The 9,663-nt window shown below is 31.0% G+C and overlaps 2 long non-coding RNA genes across 2 annotated transcripts; both read right to left on the bottom strand.

The window, feature by feature from the left end:
* Positions 1-3,099: 3,099 nt before the first annotated feature.
* LOC139906330 (uncharacterized) lies at positions 3,100-5,270 on the bottom strand. The gene is made up of 2 exons (XR_011781799.1): positions 3,525-5,270; positions 3,100-3,470 (listed from the first exon to the last, which is right to left on the bottom strand). It is a non-coding gene; the product is annotated as an uncharacterized lncRNA (long non-coding RNA).
* Positions 5,271-7,006: 1,736 nt separating this feature from the next.
* On the bottom strand, positions 7,007-9,218 carry LOC121124598 (uncharacterized). Its single transcript, XR_011781772.1, has 4 exons — positions 7,902-9,218; positions 7,740-7,844; positions 7,469-7,674; positions 7,007-7,411 (listed from the first exon to the last, which is right to left on the bottom strand). It is a non-coding gene; the product is annotated as an uncharacterized lncRNA (long non-coding RNA).
* Positions 9,219-9,663: the final 445 nt, after the last annotated feature.

Raw genomic sequence — 9,663 nt, forward strand, 5'->3', positions numbered from 1 at the left:
AAATGTGTATTTAATAGTTTTAAATGTTTTTATATTACTCAGAAAAATAAATTATGATACCCATTGAAATGAGATTCGGATGGTATCGTCAACTTGGTGGGGGTAATCACTTATTAAGTTGAAGACATTTTTTAGAGAGTAAAAAAAAAAAAGGAATTAGCTCCTTTTTGAAAATGAACATTCCTTGGTCCTTAAGTTAATTAAAAGAAATTTTCCCATTCAACTCTTCTTTACAAAACATTGAAGATGATTCATAAACATTTTTGATATCACAGACATAGATGAAATTACAAGAATATAATTTATTACATAAGCGGATTTATGAAATCTTCACCACAAAAATATTACGTTGAATTGATTTGTTCATCAGAAAAATGATACTATTTATGTCGATGAAGCTGGGGCAAATTATATCTTAAATTCATTTATGGATGCCATGGATGGAAGTGGACTCAAAAGACCAACAGAAGTCATGTACTTGACTACAATTCATCTTTATCCAATATTACAGATTTCTTTTCGAGTAGATAATATAAGAAACACATTATTTACATTTAAGAATTCAAGACATGCATTTGCTGTTACTCTAAATACTTTAATTAAAAAAGAACATTTGCCTTGGATAATGACAGAAAAATGTTAAATAATCACAAATTTAATAACTTTTTAGATAAAATATCTTGTACAATATGTACAATTTGTTTGTAATTTTTTTTCTTATGAGCATGACATTTATGAGCCAATTGTGGGTTATCAAAGAAGGCTTCCTACTTCAAATATTTCTCCGTGTTTAAAATAAGTGCTAAAAATTTTTAATGAACAGCATGAAGGTATATCTACTATGAAAGTTCTAGCTAAAGGACTCTAGATTAAAAAAATATAGGCGATAGTGTCTCATATTACTCCAATTTCGTTTATGTAATTTGTTTATCAGTAAAAAACAAATCACTTTAGGGATATATGATGTGCTCAATGATTTGCAGTTTTCTTGATTAATCAAGGATATAGAGAAGTAATATAGCTAAAAATAGCTATAGTTGAAGATATAATTGTCGAAAAAAAAAGAGGAACCATTGAGAAAATGGGAGGAACACTATCTTTGGTCAAATAAGGGAGACCGAAAATCATTGAAACCCTCTAGGATCATCTAAACTATTAAAAACAAGATACACAATATTTTTATACTTGTAAACCAAATACAATATTTGAACCATAAGCCATATTTGGGAGTTACAAGATGGCTTTAAAATGGCCAATTTAGGACCAAAAATTCCAACATATCTGTCAAAGTTATTAAACATTATAAGAAATTCAAGTATACTCGTTTATATACATTTGTATTTTTGTAACAGGAGAATGGATAAATGACTCAAACATATCGTTTTATTAATCATAAATTGTTAAAATTCTTGATTTTAAAGTTTAGAGTTCTCGTTCAAAACACATCTAAGAGTTATAAAAAAATGGATCTTTTCTCAAAATGACTAATTCCTGTCAATAAAATTATTACTAAAGATTTTTTTTAGAAACATAAATGACTTTTAAATCCTATCAACACTTAAAACCATTTTTATATCTACTATCTATACACATTATAAGCTCTAAGACATTCAAGCATATTTTTGGAAATTCATGAGTGTTGTAAAATTTAAAATTTGTATAAATATACTTGAAAAGTTTTATTTGAAACCATAAATATCTTTTCCTCTCTTTTTAGGTAGAATTTAAAATACGAAAAAGAAAAAAAAGAGAGAGGAATTCCTTAGCCGAATCATATTCATGAGATTTTTATCCTTCGAATAAGATTTTTTGAGCCCCAAAAACCGTGGAAAAACCTTTTAGTACTTTATTTCATTCTTTTTTTGCTATTAAAAAGGTGTGTATTGCTTTCCAAATCCAAATTCCCAAACGAACGGAGGGCTAAGAAAAAAAAACCCAACTAAATTAACCAATAAATTAATAATTGAGCTCACTTCCTTCACTCGCAAAATGGAGCAAGGGAAGGCCACTAAAAAATTATATTAATTGACTTTGAGTCAATTATTATACTTTCTAATGAGAGCACATGAAAAAAGTCTTCAGAAGCTCATCTTTTACTCAGAGGAAACAGATCCCTAGACCTTGACTGCCTCTTAATAACTGACAACATATTAAAAAATTGAAGTTTGATGTTTTACAAATTATAGTTCACCATTTAAAACTATTTTTCTATTGCTATGTTACCGGTTATACGTATGTGTTTTTTGAAGATTGATCATCTTGCCCCACTACATAGATCAATTTAACTTCGTCATGGAATAAGTTGATCATCTTTACATCAGTATGGAGATATTATATAGTGCAAAAATGTTAATATTGATATTGATTTTAACAGGCTACACATACTTATCAATTAATTTTTTAATTGATTTGCGCAAATAAATGATACAAAAACAAGAATTTAGACACTATGAACGTGTTTGCAAAAACCTGTTCAACTTACTTCCGTCTCCCTCACTTATTAAATCACAATTTGTACAAATCACATTATCTTAATTATCCTGAAACACTCGTGATTACACTTTAGAATTGTATGTTCTCTCCTCAAGAATGAAAGAAGAAGAATAACTGTAATGTATTCGTGTCTCCTTCCCTCTTATTCTCTTATTTCTCGTATTTTCTTATATATATATATTTGTAAAGTACTGTTTTTACCTCTTTTTACTACATTAATAACCATGTATTATGTGTATATATCAGAGGAGTGTTTGGCATTAATAAGAATATAATTGTTCCTATTAAACAAGCCTTGTGTTATTCCTCCACGTCTTTCCTCTCCTCAATTACCTCGGTCCTCCTGGATTCCTTTGCATAAATAGTTTGTCTCCTCAACCTTGTCAAGACAACAATAACTTCCGAAAAAAATTAACTTTTTTCGAAAGAAATTTGAAAAATTAAATTTTTGAAGAATATTTCAATAATGAAATTTCAAATACTAAATTTTTGTAACAAAAAATTCAAATATTAAATTTTTTGCAAAAAAAAAAAATCAAATGTTAAACTTTTTTGTAAAAATTTTCAAAAATCTACAGTTATTCACAGAAAATTAAATTTCAAATATTAAAGTTTTTTTGAAGTATTATATTTCAAAAATCCATAGTAATGTACAAAAAATTAAATAGTTTTGGGGAAAAAATTCAAATAATAAATTTTTTACTCAGCTCCATAATTTTTCCTTCTTTCAAGAAAATCAATCTTTCAATTTTTGCCCTTATTTGCGTATAAAATTTTTTCATGTCGACCACAAAAAATTATAATAAAATACACAAATTCCTTTTCTTGGGAGGGGGGCTACATCCCCTCCAGCCCATCACCGGCGGACGCCCCTGATTATAATAAAATTAAAGGTTTATGTAAGGCCTGGTGTATTGAAATGCTTATTCAGTATAGGACACTAATCAAAGATGAAAATAATGCTATTCACCAGTATGCTAAAATAAAAACAAACCAAAAATTAACATGATAACCCTAACAATTTGACGAACCTTTTGGAGAAGAGACGCTTAGCTTCATGATGTTTTAATAGTATAACATTTAGCAGACCCGAGAGGGTTGGAATGGAAGTAAACACAAATCCTACTCCGTCTGTATCTAGTAAAATCCAAGGTATATAGAATAAAAGCTATGATCTTCAGAACAATTGTTGTTGGGAGGAACAGCTGACGTGTGACGTAGTTGGATCATAGAATTATATATTTTACAAAATTACATGACATAAATTTAAAAAGAATTGGGTATCCACACGTTATCAAATGTAATCGATTTACAACATGTTCCTTAAATCTCATTACCCCAATATTGTAAACTGCTTCTATTCATAAAATAATTATTGTCATGTATAACAAATTCCTTACGTCCAATTGCTACATTTGCTGTCTTAATTTTGCGTCAATCGCCTCGATGAAGGTGCATGCAAGAATGATGCACCCGTTAATGTAGAATGAAAACAAAATTAAATCAACTGACACTTCTAATATGCCCATTCATAATAATGTAGTAAAAAAGGTGTGTAATACTGATGTAAAGCTTAGAATATAACTAAATAAAAAAATTGCAGAGAAAACAATAAGGAATTGTCCTGTCGAATTTCTAAGATACACTTAGCAAATATAGTTCAAGTTCTAACTCTATAAAGAGGACATAAACGTCTAAAAAAAGCTCCTATGCTGAGTTTTAAATCTATGTATGTAAATCTAGGGGATTATTCCACTAATGTTGCGTCTCTGATGGGTGAGAAAGATAATAATGACGCTAATGGACTACCTAGTTATTCAAACAAACTCCCACTACGGGTGAATACCATTAATAAACCTACATTGGAACCAATAAATTCTATTACTTCCCCACCAGAGTAATCAATTAGTCGTGTTAGAGCCAGCGTTCCTAAACTAACAAACTACAGTGCCCCTCATGCACAATCTATAGTGCCACCTCAAACCTGAATGGACAATTTCGTTCTAATGAAAGTAGTAATAAGTTATCTGCTTCACAGATTGCTGAGGAAGAGAAAAACCTGCCAAGACTGGCAGATTCTGCTGCAAGTAAAGTTACCCTCTCTTGGCTTAAACAAAAAACACAGTAAAAAAATAGTACTGAAGTTACTGACAAAACTTTAAATCATACAACCAAACAAAATGACAAACTAAAATTGTTCCAGGATGTTTTGGACGAAACACCCCCTTGACCTCCTCAGGGGATCACACAAGACAACTGCCGTTTTGACGGTTATAGACCTGGTCCACGTGGAAAATCTTCTCCCCAGAGAAAAATTTTACTGTGGATCCGTTTGGCTTGATCCACGCACGAACTTTCTTGCACCTCTGCAGTCTCCTTTCCTTCAGAGTGGCCATCGACAGGTGGCGTGGGGTCCTTTTGCAAGAGGACACCCCCACGTACTCCTTCACAGCCCTCCTGATTGTCCCATCGTCCACGTCAAACTTGTTAGAGAGGCGATCCATGAATGTTGTGGGGTCCTCCTTGATCTTCTTCTTCGTACCCCTTTCCTTGAGAGGTCTTTTACTTCTTTTTTCATCTTGGCCACCTTGAAAATGAGGCTCTTGGAGTACTTCACAATGTCCATAATCTCTGCCAATTCAATTTTGGCATCTAAAAGGTCTGGGATCCTCTGCCTTTTTGCTTTTTGCTCACTAATGATGAATGATTTGAGAAATGTTTATTGTTGTTTAATTATGCAGAAAGGACAAAAGATTCGGAATATGCAGGAACACATCACAAAACCTCTCTATTTTAATTTTATAATTAGTATTTATTAACAGTCCACATTTTGCTTCCGACCCCTGTATAAAATAGAGTTTGTGTGTATGCTCACACCGTTGTACATAGGAGGTGACATTTTAGACGGGTGCCACTCTCGAACCTGGTGAGGCTATGATGGGGGTGTCGAGCTTATACTAGAGCCAAAACACAAAAACCGTTTTTTGCAGGTGAAGTAGACTACATAAGGGATTGAGTTATAAATCAAAAAGTGATTGGTGTCGCAAAAAATAACTATACGAATAACAACATTTTCTAAAATAATTCAAAATCAAAGAAAGTTATGGGCAAAAAAATAAATCGGTGACAATTGCAATTTGGTTTTTTTCAGGTGAAAAAAATGGACTTCCTATAAAAAATTCATAAATAAAATAAATTTTGTAGAAATTTTTCTGGAAATTTGTTTGCATATAAATCTACTGATGATCTTTAACTGCAATACCTGTCATTTTCTGAATAATTTTTTTCATTTTTTCATAAAACGTAAATTTTGTTTTTTAAGGAGAAATGCCCAAGAACGATACATTTTGTAAATGTATATTTTAGACTTCCAAACTTTAAAAAATATTTTCAATTTCCAGAACATTTTATTAAATAATTTTCAAAAATGAACCAGTTATCGCGAGTTATTTTTTTGAGAACATTACTCTCCATAACTTTTTTGTTTTTGCAAGTACCAAATAAATATTCGTAGGTTTGTGTTTCTTTTTGTAATTCCAATAAATGCTATTAATTAGTATTTTTTTTACAAAATGATTGCAAAAAAGTTTTTAAATTTTTCTTCTTGAATTTTAATTCGGGAATCTGAAGTAAATTAAAAATGGTCTTCTCATCTAGACTATTTTTTAGATGCATATATGTTGGCATATTATTTGAAGTTTATAATAAAATATTTTTTTTATATTTATAATACTATTGCTAAGGTTACAATAGGCGATAATGTGTATATATATATATATTTCTTTGAAGGGGGGTGAAAGTTGCCTTGATTATATATTGTAGATTACCTTATACCTTATTTAATCGGATTGATACAGCGTAAAAAATCCAAGAGAATAAGAATTAAAATTATCTGGATCTTTTTCGACAAACAACGAACCATTCACTAAACTAGGGTTGGGCATCGAGTGAGTGTGTGTAAAAAGCAGGAGCGAGAATAGGGTACTACTGAGTAAAAGTTACGGTTTTGGAGGAAATCATTTCACGTGATGTTGGTATAAAAATGATCATATTACACAAGAAGAGTGAATAAAAAAAGTTGTAGAAATTTTCAAATTCAGGAAGACCTAATTTATTTCATGAAAATCAATAAAAAACTTCCAAATTTCTATATTATAGATTTATTAACAAATATTAATAAAAGCCCCTAAATGATATGTGATACAATGAGTTGTCAAAAACTCATGATGATCTCTTAACCCGTAGCAAGTGATTACTAGTAAATTTAGATATTCTGTCTCCAGTTTCTCAACTTTTTTAATGTATTCTGATATCGGGAGCTGCCTAAACAATGCATCCTCCCTATAACACCTTCAGGACGAACTACAGAAGGATACCTAATCCGGAAAACTATTGCAAGGCACTAAAAGTGAAAGTAATTTTTACGTGTATCTGTAGTGATTGCATGTTTTATATGAGGTGTAGCAATAAATGTTTTTTTTTAAAAACTAAATACTAGTAAATTAATAAAGTAAAGTATTGTAACGTATATTTGTGATATAAAAATAAAGAAGTACGGGTAAAATACGAAACACAATTTAAAAACGATTAATTATAACGAATAATATTAATTAGAAATTTTAATAATAGATATACACAGAAAGTGAAACAAATTAATAATAACAACGAGACTAAATTTTACAAATGGATTCATCAGGGACAAATAAAACGAAATTGAAGTTATTAAAATAAACATTACGAATAGATTCAACAAATTATTAGGTACAAATGTAAATTATAAATATACACACATATTGAGACATCTTTACAAAGAAAAAAATACAGTTATTATGAACAGAAATAAAATCCGTCTTTTTCTTATCATACTTCCAATTCCATGTAGGATCCTCATTTTTCGTCATCGAAATAATTTGTAAAGCTAAGGAAAGAAAAAGTAAATTAATTTGTGCGGTATTTAAAACGACTTATACTTAACTTAAATAAATTGTACTTCAACGTGTTGAAATCCATGGAGCATGTCCAATTCTTAACCCGAAGAAAGTGATGTTAGACAAACTATTTGTACGGCATTTGAAGCTAAGACCCCGTTTGACACCGTTCATGCTGTTGTTCTTGACCATATTACTGTAGTTATCTAACACCTTATCTCGGAGATTATCAATATTTAGCTATATACTAATCCTAAATTTGAAGAAGTATTTGTCTAATTCATTTTTGAATATTTAAATACATCAATAATTACTTACCCAAGTCTTTACACGAAGAAACTGATGTTGGACAAACTATTTACTCGCCATTTGAAGCTAAAATCCCCTTTGGCACCATTTATGCTGTTGTTCTTGACCCTATTACTGTATTTAGGAAAAAATGTAATTTATTCTTAAAAAAGTAAATTGATAAATACTTACTCTTAAGAACCTAATATTCTGTTTTATAATTAGCACGTTCCTGACACTTTTTACTATTAAACAGGATCTTATTTTTGTATGAATGGCTCTCAATATGCTGAAATCCTCTCTATGTCACAATTTATAATAGGAGTGTTTCTTTAAATTGATCCTCAGAGTATGCTAGGTCTCGCAAATCGTTGCACGCTGGATTTTCATCTAAAAAAGTATTTAATTTTGTTTTAAATGGCTCTAGCTTGATATCGATGCGTAAATGTACGACAATAGTAAAGCGAACATGTAAAGAGAGTTTTCTTTTTAACACTGTAATGTCCTTGTTAATGGGGTTGAGATTATGATTCATTATTGACAATTCTTCATAAATAAACTCATCATTTATAATCTCATTAGCCTCAACGACCGTAGGTGTTTTTTCATTTAGATTGTTTAAATATTCCCTGATTACTTCGAAGTTATTGAAATAGTAATCAATTTCTTTGAACCAAGTTCCCTAGCGTGTGATGATAGGTGCTGGAGGTAAGGGAATTTGGTAAGAAGCGGTAACGTTCTGTTTTCTTAGACTGGCATTCAATTTTTTTTTTTTTTTAATTTCTGAAATTAGCCCTTTTGTCTTTGGGAATTATTTATGTGCAAGTTCAGCCACGTTATGGAGTCCATGAGCTACACAAATAATATGTTTCAGTTGGGGGTAGCTTCTTCTGAGGTCTTCGCAAGCTTTTTTAGAGTAGGACGCTCCATCCGTGATGAAAACTTCTAAGTTATTTTCTTCGAAGTCCAAACCAAGAGTTAGCTGAATACTCTGAAAGACAAAATTTGCAACATAACGGCATTAGCAACTTTTATGTCTATCATGTTGATTAGATAAGAACGACCCAAGAAACGGCCGTCCAAATATAAATGTCATTGATCGTTCCAAGTTGTCTTTAGTCTTATTAACAGCTATGAAAATATCCTTATCCCCAATTTTCCCTTTAATTTTGGAGATTACTGCTTGCTAACAACCTCCATTAATCTATCTAGAGTCCTTCTACTAGGGACGGTTTCATCGGTATATTTCTTCATAAACTTTGAGAAAATGGGGTTCTACACAGTGAAAAAAGGTATGTTACAGGTAACTAGTATCTTTAAAAGGTCGGTGTTAAAGTTTTTAGAATCATCATGAGTCCATTGTTGTTTGTATGCATTTGAAGAAGTTACACAGGTTGGTTATCTTACTTCAACTAACTTTATTAGAGTCCTTCTATGAGACATATTATTGGTATAAACAAGAAGAGCTTGAAGAGGTCCTTCAGTGATCCCCGTAGATTCTACGCCAAGCTGAAATAAACCAATCAATTAAAAACATTAACAAATGATAACATGGAAATAAAATAAAAAATCGATAAATGAGAGCATTCAAATAAAAACATAAAATGAGAAAATTGAAATAAAAGCGTAAAATGAATGATAAAATCCTTGGTCGAGAATCTAAAATTCGTTTTTAAAAATAGGGAGAATGTCTCAAACACCAAAAGCAGCCTTTAAACGGTCTACCATTACAATGTCGCTGTCGGATTTAGACAATAGTTTGAATCTCCTAAGGTACGTAGGAGATAAAGCCAGCCTGATACGCCTGTTTTTAATAAACACGTGACTTGCCTTTTGAAGCGCATCGAGAGAAGTCTGGACTCGGCTTGAAGGTTGAGAAATAATTATTGGCGGAATATGCTTCATATTTCTCACTTTGTTGAATAGGTCCCTGTCATTCGGAGCATCAGAGGAA

The sequence above is a fragment of the Lepeophtheirus salmonis genome, chromosome 9 (assembly GCF_016086655.4).
Source record: "Lepeophtheirus salmonis chromosome 9, UVic_Lsal_1.4, whole genome shotgun sequence".
NCBI lineage: Eukaryota > Metazoa > Arthropoda > Copepoda > Siphonostomatoida > Caligidae > Lepeophtheirus > Lepeophtheirus salmonis.